This window comes from Oncorhynchus masou, chromosome 18 (genome assembly GCF_036934945.1).
Source record: "Oncorhynchus masou masou isolate Uvic2021 chromosome 18, UVic_Omas_1.1, whole genome shotgun sequence".
In the NCBI taxonomy this organism is placed as follows: domain Eukaryota; kingdom Metazoa; phylum Chordata; class Actinopteri; order Salmoniformes; family Salmonidae; genus Oncorhynchus; species Oncorhynchus masou.
Window position 1 is genome coordinate 437,043 of NC_088229.1, and position 25,397 is coordinate 462,439.

General features: G+C 48.3%; 1 protein-coding gene across 1 annotated transcript in view; it reads left to right on the forward strand.

The window, feature by feature from the left end:
• LOC135503818 (neural cell adhesion molecule L1.1-like) overlaps nt 1–25,397 on the forward strand; it is a 137,716-nt gene that overhangs the window by 16,764 nt on the left and 95,555 nt on the right. The gene's annotated exons all lie outside the window — the stretch shown is intronic.

Below are 25,397 nucleotides of genomic sequence, written 5' to 3' on the forward strand. Positions count from 1 at the left end.
TTGAATTTGTATTTATTGTCCTGGCAACTGGACCTTTTTGGAACACCATTTTGTCTTACCAAGATTACAGATCATCAGCAAACAGTAGACATTTGACTTCTAATAAGTGAGACCAAGTGCTGCAGACTGTTCTACTGCCCTCGCCAATTCGTTGACATATATGTTGAAGAGGGTGGGGCTTAAGCGGCATCCCTGTCTCACCCCACTGCCCTTTGGAAAGAAATGTGTTTTTTAAAACCCATTTTAACCATGTACTTGTTGTTTGTGTACATGGATTTTATAATGACGTATGTTTTTCCCCAACACCACTTTCCATCAATTTGTATAGCAGACCACTCCACAAATTTCTTGTTAACAAACTATAGTCTTGGCAAGTTGGTTAGGACATCTACTTTGTGCATGACACAAGTCATTTTTCCAACAATTGTTTACAGACAGATTATTTAATTTATAATCCACTTTATCACAATTCTAGTGGGTTAGAAGTTAGAACACTAAGTTGACTGGGCCTTTAAACAACTTGGAAAATTACAGAAAATGATGTCACGGCATTAGAAGCTTTTGATAGGCTAATTGATATCATTTTACTCAATTGGAGGTGTACCTGTGGATGTTGCCTAGGGCTTCTTACAGTGACTGCTACTGCTAACTCTTACTGCTACCTATCACAATATGTTTAATTGTTTATTTTTGTTAGTAAAATCTATTACTGTATGGCACAAGTTAAATCAAATTGGGAAACATTTGGGGGACCATCAAAAGGTTTGGGGCTTAAGCTCTGCAATCTCAGGTCTGATGACACCACTGGAGAGAGAGATGGATAGAGAGAAAGAGAGAGGGGGGTGAGAGAGAGAGATAAAGAGGGGAGAGAGAGGGAAGGGAGATAGATAGACAAAAAGAGGACATTGTGTGACAGATAGAGATGTAGACAAAAGAGAGAGTTGTGGAGACTGAGAAAGAGAGGAGATGCAGGGAGTGGCTCCAGCCAGAGAGGGAGAGGTGTGGAGGGAGAGGGGGAGTGGGGGATGGGAGGAAATAAATATTACAACATGCGGCTGGCTGGAGTCAGGGTGTTGCCATGGTGATGGAGGCTGGAGTCAGGGTGTTGCCATGGTGATGGGGTAATGAGGGAGGGAGGCTCACCTCAGATTTATATTTTCACAGACTCAGTGGATAATGTGATATGGATCAAATCTCTTGATATAAAGACATTTCTCTGTCAGGATAGAAGACCAGTCAGTGTGATGGGAAGAAGGGAGGAAGAGAGAGAGAGAAAGGAGAGCAGGAGGAATCTGATAGGCCACCTGGGAGTGGTGTAACAGAGTTGTGGCTTGGCAGGAGGAGGAGGAAGAGAGAGGGGGAGAGAGAGACGAAAGAGAAGAGAGAAAGAGAGAGTAGTAAATATAAAGTGTAAATAATGAATTTAGGTGAATTTAGGTCAGATGATGGACTGGAAGAGACTGGGAGAGGCAGGCTGGGAGAGACTGGGAGAGGCAGGCTGGAAGAGACTGGGAGAGGCAGGCTGGAAGAGACTGGGAGAGGCAGGCAGGGAGAGACTGGGAGAGGCAGGCTGGAAGAGACTGGGAGAGGCAGGCTGGGAGAGACTGGGAGAGGCAGGCTGGAAGAGACTGGGAGAGGCAGGCTGGAAGAGACTGGGAGAGGCAGGCTGGGAGATGGTGGACTGGAAGAGACTGGGAGAGGCAGGCTGGGAGAGACTGGGAGAGGCAGGCTGGGAGAGACTGGGAGAGGCAGGCTGGAAGAGACTGGGAGAGGCAGGCTGGGAGAGACTGGGAGAGGCAGGCTGGAAGAGACTGGGAGAGGCAGGCTGGGAGAGACTGGGAGAGGCAGGCTGGAAGAGACTGGGAGAGGCAGGCTGGAAGAGACTGGGAGAGGCAGGCTGGAAGAGACTGGGAGAGGCAGGCTGGAAGAGACTGGGAGAGGCAGGCTGGGAGAGGCAGGCTGGGAGAGGCAGGCTGGGAGAGGCAGGCTGGGAGAGGCAGGCTGGGAGAGGCAGGCTGGGAGAGGCAGGCTGGGAGATGATGGACTGGAAGAGACTGGGAGAGGCAGGCTGGGAGAGACTGGGAGAGGCAGGCTGGGAGAGGCAGGCTGGGAGAGGCAGGCTGGGAGAGGCAGGCTGGGAGATGATGGACTGGAAGAGACTGGGAGAGGCAAGCTGGGAGAGACTGGGAGAGGCAGGCTGGAAGAGACTGGGAGAGGCAGGCTGGGAGAGGCAGGCTGGGAGAGGCAGGCTGGGAGAGGCAGGCTGGGAGATGATGGACTGGAAGAGACTGGGAGAGGCAGGCTGGGAGAGACTGGGAGAGGCAGGCTGGAAGAGGCAGGCTGGGAGAGACTGGGAGAGGCAGGCTGGGAGAGACTGGGAGAGGCAGGCTGGGAGAGGCAGGCTGGGAGAGACTGGGAGAGGCAGGCTGGGAGATGATGGGCTGGAAGAGACTGGGAGAGGCAGGCTGGAAGAGACTGGGAGAGGCAGGCTGGAAGAGACTGGGAGAGGCAGGCTGGAAGAGACTGGGAGAGGCAGGCTGGGAGATGATGGGCTGGAAGAGACTGGGAGAGGCAAGCTGGAAGAGACTGGGAGAGGCAGGCTGGAAGAGACTGGGAGAGGCAGGCTGGGAGAGGCAGGCTGGGAGAGGCAGGCTGGGAGAGACTGGGAGAGGCAAGCTGGAAGAGACTGGGAGAGGCAGGCTGGGAGAGACTGGGAGAGGCAGGCTGGAAGAGACTGGGAGAGGCAGGCTGGAAGAGACTGGGAGAGGCAGGCTGGGAGAGACTGGGAGAGGCAGGCTGGAAGAGACTGGGAGAGGCAGGCTGGAAGAGACTGGGAGAGGCAGGCTGGAAGAGACTGGGAGAGGCAGGCTGGGAGAGGCAGGCTGGGAGAGGCAGGCTGGGAGAGGCAGGCTGGGAGAGGCAGGCTGGGAGAGACTGGGAGAGGCAGGCTGGGAGAGGCAGGCTGGGAGAGACTGGGAGAGGCAGGCTGGGAGAGGCAGGCTGGGAGAGGCAGGCTGGGAGAGGCAGGCTGGGAGAGGCAGGCTGGGAGAGGCAGGCTGGGAGAGGCAGGCTGGGAGAGACTGGGAGAGGCAGGCTGGGAGAGGCAGGCTGGGAGAGACTGGGAGAGGCAGGCTGGGAGAGGCAGGCTGGGAGAGACTGGGAGAGGCAGGCTGGGAGAGGCAGGCTGGGAGAGGCAGGCTGGGAGAGGCAGGCTGGGAGAGGCAGGCTGGGAGAGGCAGGCTGGGAGAGACTGGGAGAGGCAGGCTGGGAGAGGCAGGCTGGGAGAGACTGGGAGAGGCAGGCTGGGAGAGGCAGGCTGGGAGAGACTGGGAGAGGCAGGCTGGGAGAGGCAGGCTGGAAGAGACTGGGAGAGGCAGGCTGGGAGAGACTGGGAGAGGCAGGCTGGAAGAGACTGGGAGAGGCAGGCTGGAAGAGACTGGGAGAGGCAGGCTGGGAGAGACTGGGAGAGGCAGGCTGGAAGAGACTGGGAGAGGCAGGCTGGAAGAGACTGGGAGAGGCAGGCTGGAAGAGACTGGGAGAGGCAGGCTGGGAGAGGCAGGCTGGGAGAGGCAGGCTGGGAGAGGCAGGCTGGGAGAGGCAGGCTGGGAGAGACTGGGAGAGGCAGGCTGGGAGATGATGGGCTGGAAGAGACTGGGAGAGGCAGGCTGGAAGAGACTGGGAGAGGCAGGCTGGAAGAGACTGGGAGAGGCAGGCTGGGAGAGACTGGCTGGGAGAGACTGGGAGAGGCAGGCTGGGAGAGGCAGGCTGGGAGAGACTGGGAGAGGCAGGCTGGGAGATGATGGGCTGGAAGAGACTGGGAGAGGCAGGCTGGAAGAGACTGGGAGAGGCAGGCTGGAAGAGACTGGGAGAGGCAGGCTGGAAGAGACTGGGAGAGGCAGGCTGGGAGATGATGGGCTGGAAGAGACTGGGAGAGGCAGGCTGGGAGAGACTGGGAGAGGCAGGCTGGGAGAGACTGGGAGAGGCAGGCTGGAAGAGACTGGGAGAGGCAGGCTGGAAGAGACTGGGAGAGGCAGGCTGGGAGAGGCAGGCTGGGAGAGGCAGGCTGGGAGAGGCAGGCTGGGAGAGGCAGGCTGGGAGAGGCAAGCTGGAAGAGACTGGGAGAGGCAGGCTGGGAGAGACTGGGAGAGGCAGGCTGGAAGAGACTGGGAGAGGCAGGCTGGAAGAGACTGGGAGAGGCAGGCTGGGAGAGACTGGGAGAGGCAGGCTGGAAGAGACTGGGAGAGGCAGGCTGGAAGAGACTGGGAGAGGCAGGCTGGAAGAGACTGGGAGAGGCAGGCTGGGAGAGGCAGGCTGGGAGAGGCAGGCTGGGAGAGACTGGGAGAGACTGGCTGGGAGAGACTGGGAGAGACTGGCTGGGAGAGACTGGGAGAGACTGGCTGGGAGAGACTGGGAGAGACTGGCTGGGAGAGACTGGGAGAGGCAGGCTGGGAGAGACTGGGAGAGGCAGGCTGGGAGAGGCAGGCTGGGAGAGACTGGGAGAGGCAGGCTGGGAGATGATGGGCTGGAAGAGACTGGGAGAGGCAGGCTGGAAGAGACTGGGAGAGGCAGGCTGGAAGAGACTGGGAGAGGCAGGCTGGAAGAGACTGGGAGAGGCAGGCTGGGAGATGATGGGCTGGAAGAGACTGGGAGAGGCAAGCTGGAAGAGACTGGGAGAGGCAGGCTGGGAGAGACTGGGAGAGGCAGGCTGGGAGAGACTGGGAGAGGCAGACTGGGAGAGACTGGGAGAGACTGGCTGGGAGAGGCAGGCTGGGAGAGACTGGGAGAGGCAGGCTGGGAGAGACTGGGAGAGGCAGGCTGGAAGAGACTGGGAGAGGCAGGCTGGGAGAGGCAGGCTGGGAGAGACTGGGAGAGGCAGGCTGGGAGATGATGGGCTGGAAGAGACTGGGAGAGGCAGGCTGGAAGAGACTGGGAGAGGCAGGCTGGAAGAGACTGGGAGAGGCAGGCTGGAAGAGACTGGGAGAGGCAGGCTGGGAGATGATGGGCTGGAAGAGACTGGGAGAGGCAGGCTGGGAGAGACTGGGAGAGGCAGGCTGGGAGATGATGGGCTGGAAGAGACTGTGAGAGGCAGGCTGGGAGAGACTGGGAGAGGCAGGCTGGAAGAGACTGGGAGAGGCAGGCTGGAAGAGACTGGGAGAGGCAGGCTGGGAGAGGCAGGCTGGGAGAGGCAGGCTGGGAGAGGCAGGCTGGGAGAGGCAGGCTGGGAGAGGCAGGCTGGGAGATGATGGACTGGAAGAGACTGGGAGAGGCAGGCTGGGAGAGACTGGGAGAGGCAGGCTGGGAGAGGCAGGCTGGGAGAGGCAGGCTGGGAGATGATGGACTGGAAGAGACTGGGAGAGGCAAGCTGGGAGAGACTGGGAGAGGCAGGCTGGAAGAGACTGGGAGAGACTGGCTGGGAGAGACTGGGAGAGGCAGGCTGGGAGAGACTGGGAGAGACTGGGAGAGGCAGGCTGGGAGAGACTGGGAGAGGCAGGCTGGGAGAGACTGGGAGAGGCAGGCTGGGAGAGACTGGGAGAGGCAGGCTGGGAGAGACTGGGAGAGGCAGGCTGGGAGATGATGGACTGGAAGAGACTGGGAGAGGCAAGCTGGGAGAGACTGGGAGAGGCAGGCTGGAAGAGACTGGGAGAGGCAGGCTGGAAGAGACTGGGAGAGGCAGGCTGGAAGAGACTGGGAGAGACTGGCTGGGAGAGACTGGGAGAGGCAGGCTGGGAGAGACTGGGAGAGACTGGGAGAGGCAGGCTGGGAGAGGCAGGCTGGGAGAGACTGGGAGAGGCAGGCTGGGAGAGACTGGGAGAGGCAGGCTGGAAGAGACTGGGAGAGGCAGGCTGGAAGAGACTGGGAGAGGCAGGCTGGAAGAGGCAGGCTGGGAGAGACTGGGAGAGGCAGGCTGGGAGAGACTGGGAGAGGCAGGCTGGGAGAGACTGGGAGAGACTGGGAGAGGCAGACTGGGAGAGACTGGGAGAGACTGGGAGAGGCAGACTGGGAGAGACTGGGAGAGACTGGCTGGGAGAGGCAGGCTGGGAGAGACTGGGAGAGGCAGGCTGGGAGAGACTGGGAGAGGCAGGCTGGGAGATGATGGGCTGGAAGAGATGGGGAGAGGCAAGCTGGAAGAGACTGGGAGAGGCAGGCTGGAAGAGACTGGGAGAGGCAGGCTGGAAGATGATGGGCTGGAAGAGATGGGGAGAGGCAAGCTGGAAGAGACTGGGAGGGGCAGGCTGGGAGAGACTGGGAGAGGCAGGCTGGGAGAGACTGGGAGAGGCAGGCTGGAAGAGACTGGGAGAGGCAGGCTGGGAGAGACTGGGAGAGGCAGGCTGGGAGAGACTGGGAGAGGCAGGCTGGAAGAGACTGGGAGAGGCAGGCTGGGAGAGACTGGGAGAGGCAGGCTGGAAGAGACTGGGAGAGGCAGGCTGGAAGATGATGGGCTGGAAGAGATGGGGAGAGGCAAGCTGGAAGAGACTGGGAGAGGCAGGCTGGGAGAGGCAGGCTGGGAGATGATGGGCTGGAAGAGACTGGGAGAGGCAGGCTGGGAGATGATGGGCTGGAAGAGACTGGGAGAGGCAGGCTGGAAGAGACTGGGAGAGGCAGGCTGGAAGATGATGGGCTGGAAGAGACTGGGAGAGGCAGGCTGGGAGATGATGGGCTGGGAGAGACTGGGAGAGGCAGGCTGGGAGATGATGGGCTGGAAGAGACTGGGAGAGGCAGGCTGGAAGAGACTGGGAGAGGCAGACTGGGAGATGATGGACTCTCTCTTTCTTCTCTTATCTCTTTGTGAGAGGGTTAGCACTCTCTTCCCCTCCATCCCTCCTCCCTAATCCCTTTATCCACATGTCCTTCTCTTATCTATCAATCAGTTAATTTCTCGCTCTGTCACACTCTATCTGTCCAGAATGTCTTTGATGCTGTATATCATGCCATACTCTTTTTGACCGCTGCAACATAATAATATCATAGGAAGACATCATCCTGACACATTTTTCCAAAACGTTAAAATGTCACAGTAGCTGACATTTTTCTCAATACATTGCAGTCAATGGGAAAAGATGAGTGTCACAGGGTTGATGTTTTCTCATTTATTTCATGCCTGTCTCAATTCAATTCAAGGGGCTTTATTGGCATGGGAAAAATATGTTTACATTGCCAAAGCAAGTGACATAGATAATAAACAAAAGTGAAATAAACAATAAAAAAATTAACAGTAAACATTACACTTACAGACGTTTGAAAATAATAAAGATTTCAAATGTCATTATGTCTATATACAGTTTTGTAATGTTGTGCAAATAGTTAAAGAGCAAAAGGGAAAATAAATAGAAATAAGGATTACATTTACAATGGTGTTTGTTCTTCACTTGTTGCCCTTTTCTTGTGGCAACAGGTCACACATCTTGCTGCTGTGTGGTACACTGTGGTATTTCACCCAGTAGATATGGGAGTTTATCAAAATTGGATTTGTTTTAAAATTCTTTATGGGTCTGTGTTATCTGAGGGAAATATGTGTCTCTAATATGGTCATACATTTGGCAGGAGGTTAGGAAGTGCAGCTCAGTGTCCACCTCATTTTGTGGGCAATGAGCACATAGCCTGTCTTCTCTTGAGAGCCATGTCTGCCTTTGGCAGCCTTTCTCAATAGCAAGGCTATGCTCACTGAGTCTGTACAAAGTCAAAGATTTTCTTAATTGTGGGTCAGTCACAGTGGTCAGGTATTTTACTGTCTACCTACTTTCTTTCTTCTCCATTCATCCTCTCTCTTCCTCCTCTCTCTCCACCCTCATTCTCTCTCTTTCTCTCCACCCTCATTCTCTCTCTCTCTACCTCCTCTCCCGTCCTCCTCCCCCCCTCATTCTCTCTCTCTCCCCTCTCTCTCTCTACCTCCTCTCTCCCCCTTGTTCTCTCTCTCACTCTCTACCTCCTCTTTATACCCACTCATTCTCTCTCTCTCTACCCCCCCCTCTCTCTCCCCTCTCTCTACCTCCCCCCCTTGTTCTCTCTCTCACTCTCTACCTCCTCTTTATCCCCACTCATTCTCTCTCTAACCCCCCCTCTCTCTCTCCCCTCTCTCTACCTCCTCTCTCCCCTTGTTCTCTCTCTCACTCTCTACCTCCTCTTTATCCCCACTCAATCTCTCTCTCCCCCCTCTCTCTCTACCTCCCCCCCCTTGTTCTCTCTCTCACTCTCTACCTCCTCTTTATCCCCACTCAATCTCTCTCTCCCCCCCTCTCTCTCTCTACCTCCTCTCACCCCCTTGTTCTCTCTCTCACTCTCTGCCTCCTCTCCACCCTCATCCTCTCTCTCTCTCCACCCTCATCCTCTCTCTCTCTCCCCCTCTCTCTACCCCCTCTCTCTCTCTCCCCCCCCTCTCTCTCCCATCTCTCTCTCTACCCCTCCCCTCTCTCTACCCCCCTCTCTCTCTCCCTCTCTCTCTCTCTCCCCTCTCTCTACCCCCTCTCTCTCTCCCCTCTCTCTCTCTCTCCCCTCTCTCTACCCCCCTCTCTCTCTCTCTCTCCCCCTCTCTCTACCCCCTCTCTCTCTCTCTCTCCCTCTCTCTACCCCCTCTCTCTCTCTCTCTCTCCCCTCTCTCTCTACCCCCCTCTCTCTCTCTCCCCTCTCTCTACCTCCTCTCTCCCCCTTGTTCTCTCTCTCACTCTCTACCTCCTCTCTCCCCCTTGTTCTCTCTCTCACTCTCTACCTCCTCTTTTCCCCCACTCATTCTCTCTCCCTCTCTGTCTCTACCGGCCCCCAAAATACATATTCATTACAAATAAAACCCACTATAATAAAACCCACTATAACAAAACCCACTATAACAAAACCCACTATAATAAAACCCACTATAATAAAACCCACTATAACCAAACCCACTATAACAAAACCCACTATAATAAAACCCACTATAATAAAACCCACTATAACAAAACCCACTATAACAAAACCCACTATAATAAAACCCACTATAGTAAAACCCACTATAATAAAACCCTCTATAATAAAACCCACTATAACAAAACCCACTATAATAAACCCCCTCTATAACAAAACCCACTATAATAAAACCCACTATAACAAAACCCACTATAATAAAACCCACTATAGTAAAACCCACTATAATAAAACCCACTATAATAAAACCCACTATAGTAAAACCCACTATAATAAAACACCACAGCCCCACATATACATTACAAATAAAACCCACTATAACAAAACCCACTATAACAAAACCCACTATAACAAAACCCACTATAACAAAACCCACTATAATAAAACCCACTATAATAAAACCCACTATAACCAAACCCACTATAACAAAACCCACTATAATAAAACCCACTATAATAAAACCCACTATAACAAAACCCACTATAACAAAACCCACTATAATAAAACCCACTATAGTAAAACCCACTATAATAAAACCCTCTATAATAAAACCCACTATAACAAAACCCACTATAATAAACCCCTCTATAACAAAACCCACTATAATAAAACCCACTATAACAAAACCCACTATAATAAAACCCACTATAGTAAAACCCACTATAATAAAACCCACTATAATAAAACCCACTATAGTAAAACCCACTATAATAAAACACCACAGCCCCACATATACATTACAAATAAAACCCACTATAACAAAACCCACTATAACAAAACCCACTATAACAAAACCCACTATAACAAAACCCACTATAATAAAACCAAACAGCCCTTCATATACATTACAAATAAAACCCACTATAATAAAACACAATTTTAAAAAAGCAATAGCATTCTGTAAGTCTCCAATCAACATTTAAAATACCTGAAATGCACAAGAATATATAATTGCAAGGAATTGTGTGTATTGTTTCACACATAAGGGGCAAACAGACTAAATGCAGATTTCCCCAATTCTGTGGAGACCAAAGGGATGTACAGAGTTATACATCCCTGAGAAGGTGTTTGGTCATTTGTTCATCTACATTTTATCGTTGAAGTAATGTACAGAGGAAGTTTCTGCAGATTGCTTTGTAAATAACTACAAGAGAGTACAGCTCTCTTCTTACAGACAGAGAGGTCCATCCCTCATGTTTGTAAAGAATACAGTGATGAGTCATAAAACCATCAGCTGTGTTAAAAGGTATTGCTGAATACTGAGAAGTTAACAGTGATGAGTCTTAAAACCATCAGATGTGTTGAAACATATTGCTGAATACTGAGAAGTTAACAGTGATGAGTCTTAAAACCATCAGCTGTGTTAAAAGGTATTGCTGAATACTGAGAAGTTAACAGTGATGAGTCTTAAAACCATCAGCTGTGTTAAAAGGTATTGCTGAATACTGAGAAGTTAACAGTGATGAGTCTTAAAACCATCAGCTGTGTTAAAAGGTATTGCTGAATACTGAGAAGTTAACAGTGATGAGTCTTAAAACCATCAGCTGTGTTAAAACATATTGCTGAATACTGAGAAGTCTTCCTTCTATTTTCAGAACTGAGGCAGGATTAATTTCTATTTAAAAAACAAAACAATCATAGATCTCAGTTTCTTTGTTAAATTGTCAATATATGTTTCAAAAGACAACTTGTCATCAATCAGATACCCTACTGAAAGTGAGGAACTCGCTTTTCCCATTGACCGCAATGTCTTGAGATAAATGTGCCAGGATGTTTTCAGGCTGCTCTTGTTATTAGCCTTGACAGAGTAGACAAAGACCCATGGTTCTCCATTAACATTTACATTTACATTACATTTAAGTCATTTAGCAGACGCTCTTATCCAGAGCGACTTACAAATTGGTGAATTCACCTCCCGACATCAGTGGAACAGCCACTTCACAACAGTGCATCTAAATCATTTAAGGGGGGGGGGTGAGAAGGACCGCTCCATCCTATCCTAGGTATTCCTTAAAGAGGTGGGGTTTCAGGTGTCTCCGGAAGGTGGTGATTGACTCCGCTGTCCTGGCGTCGTGAGGGAGTTTGTTCCACCATTGGGGGGCCAGAGCAGCGAACAGTTTTGACTGGGCTGAGCGGGAACTGTACTTCCTCAGTGGTAGGGAGGCGAGCAGGCCAGAGGTGGATGAACGCAGTGCCCTTGTTTGGGTGTAGGGCCTGATCAGAGCCTGGAGGTACTGCGGTGCCGTTCCCCTCACAGCTCCGTAGGCAAGCACCATGGTCTTGTAGCGGATGCGAGCTTCAACTGGAAGCCAGTGGAGAGAGCGGAGGAGCGGGGTGACGTGAGAGAACTTGGGAAGGTTGAACACCAGACGGGCTGCGGCGTTCTGGATGAGTTGTAGGGGTTTAATGGCACAGGCAGGGAGCCCAGCCAACAGCGAGTTGCAGTAATCCAGACGGGAGATGACAAGTGCCTGGATTAGGACCTGCGCCGCTTCCTGTGTGAGGCAGGGGCGTACTCTGCGGATGTTGTAGAGCATGAACCTACAGGAACGGGCCACCGCCTTGATGTTAGTTGAGAACGACAGGGTGTTGTCCAGGATCACGCCAAGGTTCTTAGCGCTCTGGGAGGAGGAAACAATGGAGTTGTCAACCGTGATGGCGAGATCATGGAACGGGCAGTCCTTCCCCGGGAGGAAGAGCAGCTCCGTCTTGCCGAGGTTCAGCTTGAGGTGGTGATCCGTCATCCACACTGATATGTCTGCCAGACATGCAGAGATGCGATTCGCCACCTGGTCATCAGAAGGGGGAAAGGAGAAGATTAATTGTGTGTCGTCTGCATAGCAATGATAGGAGAGACCATGTGAGGTTATGACAGAGCCAAGTGACTTGGTGTATAGCGAGAATAGGAGAGGGCCTAGAACAGAGCCCTGGGGGACACCAGTGGTGAGAGCGCGTGGCGAGGAGACAGATTCTCGCCACGCCACCTGGTAGGAGCGACCTGTCAGGTAGGACGCAATCCAAGCGTGGGCCGCACCGGAGATGCCCAACTCGGAGAGGGTGGAGAGGAGGATCTGATGGTTCACAGTGTCGAAGGCAGCCGATAGGTCTAGAAGGATGAGAGCAGAGGAGAGAGAGTTAGCTTTAGCAGTGCGGAGCACCTCCGTGATACAGAGAAGAGCAGTCTCAGTTGAATGACTAGTCTTGAAACCTGACTGATTTGGATCAAGAAGGTCATTCTGAGAGAGATAGCGGGAGAGCTGGCCAAGGACGGCACGTTCAAGAGTTTTGGAGAGAAAAGAAAGAAGGGATACTGGTCTGTAGTTGTTGACATCGGAGGGATCGAGTGTAGGTTTTTTCAGAAGGGGTGCAACTCTCGCTCTCTTGAAGACGGAAGGGATGTAGCCAGCGGTCAGGGATGAGTTGATGAGCGAGGTGAGGTAAGGGAGAAGGTCTCCGGAAATGGTCTGGAGAAGAGAGGAAGGGATAGGGTCAAGCGGGCAGGTTGTTGGGCGGCCGGCCGTCACAAGAAGCGAGATTTCATCTGGAGAGAGAGGGAGAAAGAGGTCAGAGCACAGGGTAGGGCAGTGTGAGCAGAACCAGCGGTGTCGTTTGACTTAGCAAACGAGGATCGGATGTCGTCGACCTTCTTTTCAAAATGGTTGATGAAGTCATCTGCAGAGAGGGAGGAGGGGGGGGGGAGGAGGATTCAGGAGGGAGGAGAAGGTGGCAAAGAGCTTCCTAGGGTTAGAGGCATATGCTTGGAATTTAGAGTGGAAGAAAGTGGCTTTAGCAGCAGAGACAGAGGAGGAAAATGTAGAGAGGAGGGAGTGAAAGAATGCCAGGTCCGCAGGGAGGCGAGTTTTCCTCCATTTCCGCTCGGCTGCCCGGAGCACTGTTCTGTGAGCTCGCAGTGAGTTGTCGAGCCATGGAGCGGGAGGGGAGGACCGAGCCGGCCTGGAGGATAGGGGACATAGAGAGTCAAAGGATGCAGAAAGGGAAGAGAGGAGGGTTGAGGAGGCAGAATCAGGAGATAGGTTGGAGAAGGTATGAGCAGAGGGAAGAGATGATAGGATGGAAGAGGAGAGAGTAGCGGGGGAGAGAGAGCGAAGGTTGGGACGGCGCGATACCATCCGAGTAGGGGCAGTGTGGGAAGTGTTGGATGAGAGCGAGAGGGAAAAGGATACAAGGTAGTGGTCGGAGACTTGGAGGGGGTTGCAATGAGGTTAGTGGAAGAACAGCATCTAGTAAAGATGAGGTCGAGCGTATTGCCTGCCTTGTGAGTAGGGGGAAGGTGAGAGGGTGAGGTCAAAAGAGGAGAGGAGTGGAAAGAAGGAGGCAGAGAGGAATGAGTCAAAGGTAGACGTGGGGAGGTTAAAGTCGCCCAGGACTGTGAGAGGTGAGCCGTCCTCAGGAAAGGAGCTTATCAAGGCATCAAGCTCATTGATGAACTCTCCGAGGAACCTGGAGGGCGATAAATGATAAGGATGTTAAGCTTGAAAGGGCTGGTAACTGTGACAGCATGGAATTCAAAGGAGGCGATAGACAGATGGGTAAGGGGAGAAAGAGAGAATGACCACTTGGGAGAGATGAGGATCCCGGTGCCACCACCCCGCTGACCAGAAGCTCTCGGGGTGTGCGAGAACACGTGGGCGGACGAAGAGAGAGCAGTAGGAGTAGCAGTGTTGTCTGTGGTGATCCATGTTTCCGTCAGTGCCAAGAAGTCGATGGACTGGAGGGAGGCATAGGCTGAGATGAACTCTGCCTTGTTGGCCGCAGATCGGCAGTTCCAGAGGCTACCGGAGACCTGGAACTCCACGTGGGTCGTGCGCGCTGGGACCACCAGATTAGGGTGGCCGCGGCCACACGGTGTGGAGCGTTTGTATGGTCTGTGCAGAGAGGAGAGAACAGGGATAGATAGACACATAGTTGACAGGCTACAGAAGAGGCTACACTAATGCAAAGGAGATTGGAATGACAAGTGGACTACACTTATCGAATGTTCAGAACGTTAAGCTTACATAGCAAGAATCTTACTGACTAAAATGATTGAAATGATACAGTACTGCTGGAGTAGGCTAGCTGGCAGTGGCTACGTTGTTGACACTACACTAATCAAGTCGTTCCGTCGAGTGTAATAGTTTCTACAGTGCTGCTATTCGGGGGCTAGCTGGCTAGCTAGCAGTGTTGATTACGTAACGTTACGTTAAAAGAACGACAATAGCTGGCTAGCTAACCTAGAAAATCGCTCCAGACTACACAATTGTCTTAGATACAAAGACGGCTATGTAGCTAGCTAGCTACGATCAAACAAATCAAACCGTTGTACTGTAATGAAGTGAAATGAAAATGTGATACTACCTGTGGAGCGAGGCGGAATGCGTGCCTCGTACCTATGTGCACGTGTTTGTGTGTTCGAGAAAGACTTCAGTCCTCCCTCCTTTTTTTACTCAGTAGTGCAGCTGGAGGTCATACATATTTAAATAGCAGGAAGCACTGGACACACCCCCTTGAACCATTATTATTTTCTGTGTTTACTAATGACCTTTCACTGACCTTGAATAAAGCCTGTGTGTCTTTGTACGCTGACGACTCAACAGTAGACACGTCGGCTACGACAGTAAAATAAATAACTGACACCCATAACATAGAGCTGCAGACAGTTATAGAATGGGTTACTACCAATAGGTTTAACATAGAGCTGCAGACAGTTATAGAATGGGTTACTACCAATAGGTTTAACATAGAGCTGCAGGCAGTTATAGAATGGGTTACTACCAATAGGTTTAACATAGAGCTGCAGACAGTTATAGAATGGGTTACTACCAATAGGTTTAACATAGAGCTGTAGTCAGTTATAGAATGGGTTACTACCAATAGGTTTAACATAGAGCTGCAGGCAGTTATAGAATGGGTTACTACCAATAGGTTTAACATAGAGCTGTAGTCAGTTATAGAATGGGTTACTACCAATAGGTTTAACATAGAGCTGTAGTCAGTTATAGAATGGGTTACTACCAATAGGTTTAACATAGAGCTGTAGTCAGTTATAGAATGGGTTACTAGCATACATCCAAGTGCAATACGTTCTGCTCTGTTCTGGACCAACTGCAATTTTCCTGTGTCCTTCTCTTCTACACATGACCACACAGCTGGGCAGTAGTCCAGGTGCGAAAAACTAAGACCTGTGGGGCCTGTCTTGTCCTCTCTTGTCCTGTCTGGGCCTGTCTGGTCCTGTCTGGGCTTGTCTGGTCCTGTCTTGTCCAGTCTGTCCTGTCTTGTCCAGTCTGGTCCTGTCTTGTCCTTTCTGGCCCTGTCTGGGCCTGTCTTGTCCAGTCTGGTCCTGTCTTGTCCTGTCTTGTCCTGTCTGGTCCTGTCTGGTCCTGTCTTGTCCTGTCTGGGCCTGTCTTGTCCTGTCTGGGCCTGTCTGGTCCTGTCTGGGCCTGTCTTGTCCTGTCTGGTCCTGTCTTGTCCAGTCTGGTCCTGTCTTGTCCTGTCTGGGCCTGTCTGGTCTTGTCTGGGCCTGTCTGGGCCTGTCTGGTCCTGTCTGGGCCTGTCTGGTCCTGTCTGGGCCTGTCTTGTCCTGTCTGGGCCTGTCTGGTCATGTCTAGGCCTGTCTGGTCGACTAATATGTCAAGAAAGCAAATCTACATCTTATCACGGACAGACCTCTTCCCATTTTAGCAACCATTGAGTCTATACGTTTTGACCATGATAGTTTGCTATCTAGGGTGACACCCAGCAGTTCAGTCTCCTGAACTTGCACAATTGCTACATTATTTAATAATAGCTCTAGATGAGGTTTAGGGTTGAGTCGAGTGATTTGTCCCAAAAACAATGCTTTTAGTTTGAGATATTCAGCACCAGCTGAAGGAATGTTAGTAATATGCATGCCAATCTGTCACGGCTGAAGTTCAGGAGAGATTGACTGTATCATTGTTGGTCTTTGTGCGTGGTGTTCATGAGCTCAAGTTACCAAACTGTTTGTTCAAGCAGTTGGCACACAGTTCAGACATCTGTACAACACAACACATTCAACCAGAGGTCTCTTCACAGTCCCCAGGTCCAGAACAGAGGCTGGAAAACACACCGTATTAAATAGAGCCATGACTAAATGGAACTCTGTCACCCCCAGGTAACTCAGATAAAATCAGATTTAAAAAACAGGTAAAAGAACACCTTACAGCATGACAGGGACTGTGAAGAGTCATACAGATATTAAGTACAGTATTATGGATGGGATACGTGGTTGGGATGTGACTGTGATATGTGCTTGTCTCTCCTGGCTATCTTAAGATGAATGCACTAGCTGTGAGCCTCTCTGGAAAGTGTTAGGGTTAATCTCTCTGCATAGGGTTAGGGTTAATCTCTATGGATAGGGTTAGGGTTAGTCTCTATGGATAGGGTTAGGGTTAGTCCCTCTGGATAGGGTTAGGGTTAATCTCTATGGATAGGGTTAGGGTTAATCTCTATGGATAGGGTTAGGGTTAATCTCCATGGATAGGGTTAGGGTTAGTCTCTCTGCATAGGGTTAGGGTTAGTCTCTATGGATAGGGTTAGGGTTAATCTCTATGGATAGGGTTAGGGTTAATCTCTATGGATAGGTTTAGGGTTAGTCTCTATGGATAGGGTTAGGGTTAGTCTCTATGGATAGGGTTAGTGTTAGTCTCTATGGATAGGGTTAGGGTTAGTCTCTATGGATAGGGTTAGGGTTAATCTCTATGGATAGGGTTAGGGTTAGTCGATAGGGTTAGGGTTAGTCTCTCTGCATAGGGTTAGGGTTAGTCTCTATGGATAGGGTTAGAGTTAGTCTCTATGGATAGGGTTAGGGTTAATCTCTATGGATAGGGTTAGGGTTAGTCTCCATGGATAGGGTTAGGGTTCATCTCTATGGATAGGGTTAGGGTTAGTCTCTATGGATAGGGTTAGGGTTAATCTCTATGGATAGGGTTAGGGTTAGTCTCTATGGATAGGGTTAGGGTTAATCTCTGGATAGGGTTAGGGTTAGTCTCTATGGATAGGGTTAGGGTTAATCTCTATGGATAGGGTTAGGGTTAGTCTCTATGGATAGGGTTAGGGTTAATCTCTATGGATAGGGTTAGGGTTAGTCTCTATGGATAGGGTTAGGGTTAGGGTTAGTCTCTATGGATAGGGTTAGGGTTAGTCTCTATGGATAGGGTTAGGGTTAATCTCTATGGATTAGGGTTAGGGATAGGGTTAGGGTTAGTCTCTATGGATAGGGTTAGGGTTAATCTCTATGGATAGGGTTAGGTTAGTCTCTATGGATAGGGTTAGGGTTAATCTCTATGGATAGGGTTAGGGTTAATCTCTATGGATAGGGTTAGGTTAGTCTCTATGGATAGGGTTAGGGTTAATCTCTATGGATAGGGTTAGGGTTAATCTCTATGGATAGGGTTAGGGTTAGTCTCTATGGATAGGGTTAGGGTTAATCTCTATGGATAGGGTTAGGGTTAGTCTCTATGGATAGGGTTAGGGTTAGTCTCTATGTTAGGGTTAGGGTTCATCTCTATGGATAGGTTAGGGTTAGTCTCTATGGATAGGGTTAGGGTTAGTCTCTATGGATAGGGTTAGGGTTAGTCTCTCTGGATAGTGTTAGGGTTAGTCTCTATGGATAGGGTTAGGGTTAGTCTCTCTGGATATTGTTAGGGTTAGGGTTAATCTGGATAGGGTTAGGGTTAGTCTCTATGGATAGGGTTAGGGTTAATCTCTATGGTTAGGTTAGGGTTAATCTCTATGGATAGGGTTAGTCTTAGGGTTAGTCTCTATGGATAGGGTTAGGGTTAATCTCTATGGATAGGTTTAGGGTTAGTCTCTATGGATAGGGTTAGGGTTAGTCTCTATGGTTAGGGTTAGGGTTAATCTCTATGGTTAGGGTTAGGGTTAATCTCTATGGATAGGGTTAGGGTTAGTCTCTATGGATAGGGTTAGGGTTAGTCTCTAGGGATAGGGTTAGGGTTAATCTCTATCGTTAGGGTTAGGGTTAGTCTCTATGGTTAGGGTTAGAGTTAGTCTCTAGGGATAGGGTTAGGGTTAGTCTCTATGGTTAGGGTTAGGGTTAGTCTCTAGGGATAGGGTTAGGGTTAATCTCTATTGTTAGGGTTAGGGTTAGTCTCTCTGGATAGGGTTAGGGTTAGTCTCTATGGATAGGGTTATGGTTAGTCTCTATGGATAGGGTTAGGGTTAGTCTCTATGGATAGGGTTAGGGTTAATCTATATATGGATAGGGTTAGGGGGTTAGTCTCTATGGATAGGGTTAGGGTTAATCTCTATGGATAGGGTTAGGGTTAGTCTCTAGTCTCTATGGATAGGGTTAGTTAGTCTCTGGATAGGGTTAGGGTTAATCTCTATGGATAGGGTTAGGGTTAGTCTCTAGGGATAGGGTTAGGGTTAATCTCTATGGATAGGGTTAGGGTTAGTCTCTAGGGATAGGGTTAGTCTCTATGGATAGGGTTAGGGTTAATCTCTATGGATAGGGTTAGGGTTAGTCTCTATGGATAGGGTTAGGGTTAATCTCTATGGATTTAGGGTTAGTCTCTAGGGATAGGGTTAGTCTCTATGGATAGGGTTAGGGTTATCTCTATGGATAGGGTTAGGGTTAGTCTCTATTAGGATCTCTAGGGTTAGGGATTAATCTCTATGGATAGGGTTAGGGTTAGTCTCTATGGATAGGGTTAATCTCTATGGATAGGGTTAGGGTAGTCTCTATGGATAGGGTTAGTCTCTCTGGATATTGTTAGGGTTAGGGTTAATCTCTATGGATAGGGTTAGAGTTAGTCTCTATGGATAGGGTTATGGTTAGTCTCTATGGATAGGGTTAGGGTTAGTCTCTATGGATAGGGTTAGGGTTAATCTATATGGATAGGGTTAGGGTTAGTCTATATGGATAGGGTTAGGGTTAATCTCTATGGATAGGGTTAGGGTTAGTCTCTATGGATAGGGTTAGGGTTAGTCTCTAGGGATAGGGATTAATCTAGGATAGGGTTAGGGTTAGTCTCTATGGATAGGGTTAGGGTTAATCTCTATGGATAGGGTTAGGGTTAGTCTCTATGATAGGGTGGATAGGGTTAGGTTAATCTCTATGGATAGGGTTAGGGTTAGTCTCTAGGGATAGGGTTAGGGTTAATCTCTATGGATAGGGTTAGGGTTAGTCTCTAGGGATAGGGTTAGTTAATCTCTATGGATAGGGTTAGGGTTAATCTCTATGGATAGGGTTAGGGTTAGTCTCTAGGGATAGGGTTAGGGTTAATCTCTATGGATAGGGTTAGGGTTAATCTCTATGGATAGGGTTAGGGTTAATCTCTATGGATAGGGTTAGGGTTAATCTCTTAGGGTTAGTCTCTATATAGGGTTAGGGTTAATCTCTATGGATAGGGTTAGGGTTAGTCTCTATGGATAGGGTTAGGGTTAATCTCTATGGATAGGGTTAGGGTTAGTGTCTATGGATAGGGTTAGGGTTAATCTCTATGGATAGGGTTAGGGTTAGTCTCTATGGATAGGGTTAGGGTTAGGGTTAGTCTCTCTGGATAGGGTTAGGGTTAATCTCTATGGATAGGGTTAGGGTTAGTCTCTATGGATAGGGTTAGGGTTAATCTCTATGGATAGGGTTAGGGTTAGTCTCTATGGATAGGGTTAGGGTTCATCTCTATGGATAGGGTTAGGGTTAGTCTCTATGGATAGGGTTAGGGTTAATCTCTATGGATAGGGTTAGGGTTAGTCTCTATGGATAGGGTTAGGGTTAATCTCTATGGATAGGGTTAGGGTTAGTCTCTATGGATAGGGTTAGGGTTAGGGTTAGTCTCTATGGATAGGGTTAGGGTTAGTCTCTATGGATAGGGTTAGGGTTAATCTCTATGGATAGGGTTAGGGTTAATCTCTATGGATAGGGTTAGGGTTAGTCTCTATGGATAGGGTTAGGGTTAATCTCTATGGATAGGGTTAGGGTTAGTCTCTAGGGATAGGTTTAGGGTTAATCTCTATGGATAGGGTTAGGGTTAATCTCTATGGATAGGGTTAGGGTTAGTCTCTATGGATAGGGTTAGGGTTAATCTCTAGGGATAGGTTTAGGGTTAGTCTCTATGGATAGGGTTAGGGTTAATCTCTATGGATAGGGTTAGGGTTAGTCTCTATGGATAGGGTTAGGGTTAGGGTTAGTCTCTCTGGATATTGTTAGGGTTAGGGTTAATCTCTATGGATAGGGTTAGGGTTAGTCTCTATGGATAGGGTTAGGGTTAATCTCTATGGATAGGGTTAGGGTTAATCTCTATGGATAGGGTTAGGGTTAATCTCCATGGATAGGGTTAGGGTTAGTCTCTCTGCATAGGGTTAGGGTTAGTCTCTATGGATAGGGTTAGGGTTAATCTCTATGGATAGGGTTAGGGTTAATCTCTATGGATAGGGTTAGGGTTAATCTCTATGGATAGGGTTAGGGTTAGTCTCTATGGATAGGGTTAGGGTTAATCTCTATGGATAGGGTTAGGGTTAATCTCTATGGATAGGGTTAGGGTTAATCTCTATGGATAGGTTTAGGGTTAGTCTCTATGGATAGGGTTAGGGTTAGTCTCTATGGATAGGGTTAGTGTTAGTCTCTATGGATAGGGTTAGGGTTAGTCTCTATGGATAGGGTTAGGGTTAATCTCTATGGATAGGGTTAGGGTTAGTCGATAGGGTTAGGGTTAGTCTCTCTGCATAGGGTTAGGGTTAGTCTCTATGGATAGGGTTAGAGTTAGTCTCTATGGATAGGGTTAGGGTTAATCTCTATGGATAGGGTTAGGGTTAGTCTCCATGGATAGGGTTAGGGTTCATCTCTATGGATAGGGTTAGGGTTAGTCTCTATGGATAGGGTTAGGGTTAATCTCTATGGATAGGGTTAGGGTTAGTCTCTATGGATAGGGTTAGGGTTAATCTCTGGATAGGGTTAGGGTTAGTCTCTATGGATAGGGTTAGGGTTAATCTCTATGGATAGGGTTAGGGTTAGTCTCTATGGATAGGGTTAGGGTTAATCTATATGGATAGGGTTAGGGTTAGTCTATATGGATAGGGTTAGGGTTAGTCTCTATGGATAGGGTTAGGGTTAGTCTCTATGGATAGGGTTAGGGTTAATCTCTATGGATAGGGTTAGGGTTAATCTCTATGGATAGGGTTAGGGTTAGTCTCTATGGATAGGGTTAGGGTTAATCTCTATGGATAGGGTTAGGGTTAGTCTCTATGGATACGTTTAGGGTTAATCTCTATGGATAGGGTTAGGGTTAATCTCTATGGATAGGGTTAGGGTTAGTCTCTATGGATAGGGTTAGGGTTAATCTCTATGGATAGGGTTAGGGTTAGTCTCTATGGATAGGGTTAGGGTTAGTCTCTCTGAATATTGTTAGGGTTAGGGTTCATCTCTATGGATAGGGTTAGGGTTAGTCTCTATGGATAGGGTTAGGGTTAGTCTCTATGGATAGGGTTAGGGTTAGTCTCTCTGGATAGTGTTAGGGTTAGTCTCTATGGATAGGGTTAGGGTTAGTCTCTCTGGATATTGTTAGGGTTAGGGTTAATCTCTATGGATAGGGTTAGGGTTAGTCTCTATGGATAGGGTTAGGGTTAATCTCTATGGTTAGGGTTAGGGTTAATCTCTATGGATAGGGTTAGGGTTAGTCTCTATGGATAGGGTTAGGGTTAATCTCTATGGATAGGTTTAGGGTTAGTCTCTATGGATAGGGTTAGGGTTAGTCTCTATGGTTAGGGTTAGGGTTAATCTCTATGGTTAGGGTTAGGGTTAATCTCTATGGTTAGGGTTAGGGTTAGTCTCTATGGTTAGGGTTAGGGTTAGTCTCTAGGGATAGGGTTAGGGTTAATCTCTATGGTTAGGGTTAGGGTTAGTCTCTATGGTTAGGGTTAGAGTTAGTCTCTAGGGATAGGGTTAGGGTTAGTCTCTATGGTTAGGGTTAGGGTTAGTCTCTAGGGATAGGGTTAGGGTTAATCTCTATTGTTAGGGTTAGGGTTAGTCTCTCTGGATAGGGTTAGAGTTAGTCTCTATGGATAGGGTTATGGTTAGTCTCTATGGATAGGGTTAGGGTTAGTCTCTATGGATAGGGTTAGGGTTAATCTATATGGATAGGGTTAGGGTTAGTCTATATGGATAGGGTTAGGGTTAATCTCTATGGATAGGGTTAGGGTTAGTCTCTATGGATAGGGTTAGGGTTAGTCTCTAGGGATAGGGTTAGGGTTAATCTCTATGGATAGGGTTAGGGTTAGTCTCTAGGGATAGGGTTAGGGTTAATCTCTATGGATAGGGTTAGGGTTAGTCTCTAGGGATAGGGTTAGTCTCTATGGATAGGGTTAGGGTTAATCTCTATGGATAGGGTTAGGGTTAGTCTCTAGGGATAGGGTTAGGGTTAATTTCTATGGATAGGGTTAGGGTTAGTCTCTAGGGATAGGGTTAGTCTCTATGGATAGGGTTAGGGTTAATCTCTATGGATAGGGTTAGGGTTAGTCTCTAGGGATAGGGTTAGGGTTAATCTCTATGGTTAGGGTTAGTCTCTATGGATAGGGTTAGGGTTAATCTCTATGGATAGGGTTAGGGTTAGTCTCTATGGATAGGGTTAGGGTTAATCTCTATGGATAGGGTTAGGGTTAGTCTCTATGGATAGGGTTAGGGTTAGGGTTAGTCTCTCTGGATATTGTTAGGGTTAGGGTTAATCTCTATGGATAGGGTTAGAGTTAGTCTCTATGGATAGGGTTATGGTTAGTCTCTATGGATAGGGTTAGGGTTAGTCTCTATGGATAGGGTTAGGGTTAATCTATATGGATAGGGTTAGGGTTAGTCTATATGGATAGGGTTAGGGTTAATCTCTATGGATAGGGTTAGGGTTAGTCTCTATGGATAGGGTTAGGGTTAGTCTCTAGGGATAGGGTTAGGGTTAATCTCTATGGATAGGGTTAGGGTTAGTCTCTAGGGATAGGGTTAGTCTCTATGGATAGGGTTAGGGTTAATCTCTATGGATAGGGTTAGGGTTAGTCTCTAGGGATAGGGTTAGGGTTAATCTCTATGGATAGGGTTAGGGTTAGTCTCTAGGGATAGGGTTAGGGTTAATCTCTATGGATAGGGTTAGGGTTAGTCTCTAGGGATAGGGTTAGTCTCTATGGATAGGGTTAGGGTTAATCTCTATGGATAGGGTTAGGGTTAGTCTCTAGGGATAGGGTTAGGGTTAATCTCTATGGATAGGGTTAGGGTTAATCTCTATGGATAGGGTTAGGGTTAGTCTCTATGGATAGGGTTAGGGTTAATCTCTATGGATAGGGTTAGGGTTAGTCTCTAGGGATAGGGTTAGGGTTAATCTCTATGGATAGGGTTAGGGTTAGTCTCTATGGATAGGGTTAGGGTTAATCTCTATGGATAGGGTTAGGGTTAGTGTCTATGGATAGGGTTAGGGTTAATCTCTATGGATAGGGTTAGGGTTAGTCTCTATGGATAGGGTTAGGGTTAGGGTTAGTCTCTCTGGATATTGTTAGGGTTAGGGTTAATCTCTATGGATAGGGTTAGGGTTAGTCTCTATGGATAGGGTTAGGGTTAATCTCTATGGATAGGGTTAGGGTTAGTCTCTATGGATAGGGTTAGGGTTCATCTCTATGGATAGGGTTAGGGTTAGTCTCTATGGATAGGGTTAGGGTTAATCTCTATGGATAGGGTTAGGGTTAGTCTCTATGGATAGGGTTAGGGTTAATCTCTATGGATAGGGTTAGGGTTAGTCTCTATGGATAGGGTTAGGGTTAGGGTTAGTCTCTATGGATAGGGTTAGGGTTAGTCTCTATGGATAGGGTTAGGGTTAATCTCTATGGATAGGGTTAGGGTTAATCTCTATGGATAGGGTTAGGGTTAGTCTCTATGGATAGGGTTAGGGTTAATCTCTATGGATAGGGTTAGGGTTAGTCTCTAGGGATAGGTTTAGGGTTAATCTCTATGGATAGGGTTAGGGTTAATCTCTATGGATAGGGTTAGGGTTAGTCTCTATGGATAGGGTTAGGGTTAATCTCTAGGGATAGGTTTAGGGTTAGTCTCTATGGATAGGGTTAGGGTTAATCTCTATGGATAGGGTTAGGGTTAGTCTCTATGGATAGGGTTAGGGTTAGGGTTAGTCTCTCTGGATATTGTTAGGGTTAGGGTTAATCTCTATGGATAGGGTTAGGGTTAGTCTCTATGGATAGGGTTAGGGTTAGTCTCTATGGATAGGGTTAGGGTTAGTCTCTCTGGATAGTGTTAGGGTTAGTCTCTATGGATAGGGTTAGGGTTAGGGTTAGTCTCTCTGGATATTGTTAGGGTTAGGGTTAATCTCTATGGATAGGGTTAGGGTTAGTCTCTATGGATAGGGTTAGGGTTAATCTCTATGGATAGGGTTAGGGTTAGTCTCTATGGATAGGGTTAGGGTTAATCTCTATGGATAGGGTTAGGTTTAGTCTCTATGGATAGGGTTAGGGTTAGTCTCTATGGATATTGTTAGGGTTAGGGTTAATCTCTATGGATAAGGTTAGGGTTAATCTCTATGGATAGGGTTAGGGTTAGTCTCTATGGATAGTGTTAGGGTTAATCTCTATGGTTAGGGTTAGGGTTAATCTCTATGGATAGGGTTAGGGTTAGTCTCTATGGATAGGGTTAGGGTTAATCTCTATGGTTAGGGTTAGGTTAATCTCTATGGTTAGGGTTAGTCTCTATGGATAGGGTTAAGGTTAGTCTCTATGGTTAGGGTTAGGGTTAATCTCTTGGTTAGGGTTAGGGTTAATCTCTATGGTTAGGGTTAGGGTTAGTCTCTATGGTTAGGGTTAGGGTTAGTCTCTAGGGATAGGGTTAATCTCTATGGTTAGGGTTAGGGTTAGTCTCTATGGTTAGGGTTAGGGTTAATCTCTATGGTTAGGGTTAGGGTTAATCTCTATGGATAGGGTTAGGGTTAGTCTCTAGGGATAGGGTTAGGGTTAGTCTCTAGGGATAGGGTTAGGGTTAATCTCTATGGATAGGGTTAGGGTTTGTCTCTATGGATAGGGTTAGGGTTAGTCTCTATGGATAGGGTTAGGGTTAGTCTCTATGGATAGGGTTAGGGTTAGTCTCTATGGATAGGGTTAGGGTTAGTCTATATGGATAGGGTTAGGGTTAATCTATATGGATAGGGTTAGGGTTAGTCTCTATGGATAGGGTTAGGGTTAGTCTCTATGGATAGGGTTAGGGTTAATCTCTATGGATAGGGTTAGGGTTAGTCTCTATGGATAGGGTTAGGGTTAGTCTCTATGGATAGGGTTAGGGTTAATCTCTATGGATAGGGTTAGGGTTAGTCTCTATGGATAGGGTTAGGGTTAGTCTCTATGGATAGGGTTAGGGTTAATCTCTATGGATAGGGTTAAGGTTAGTCTCTATGGATAGGGTTAGGGTTAGTCTCTATGGATAGGGTTAGGGTTAATCTCTATGGATAGGGTTAGGGTTAGTCTCTATGGATAGGGTTAGGGTTAGTCTCTAT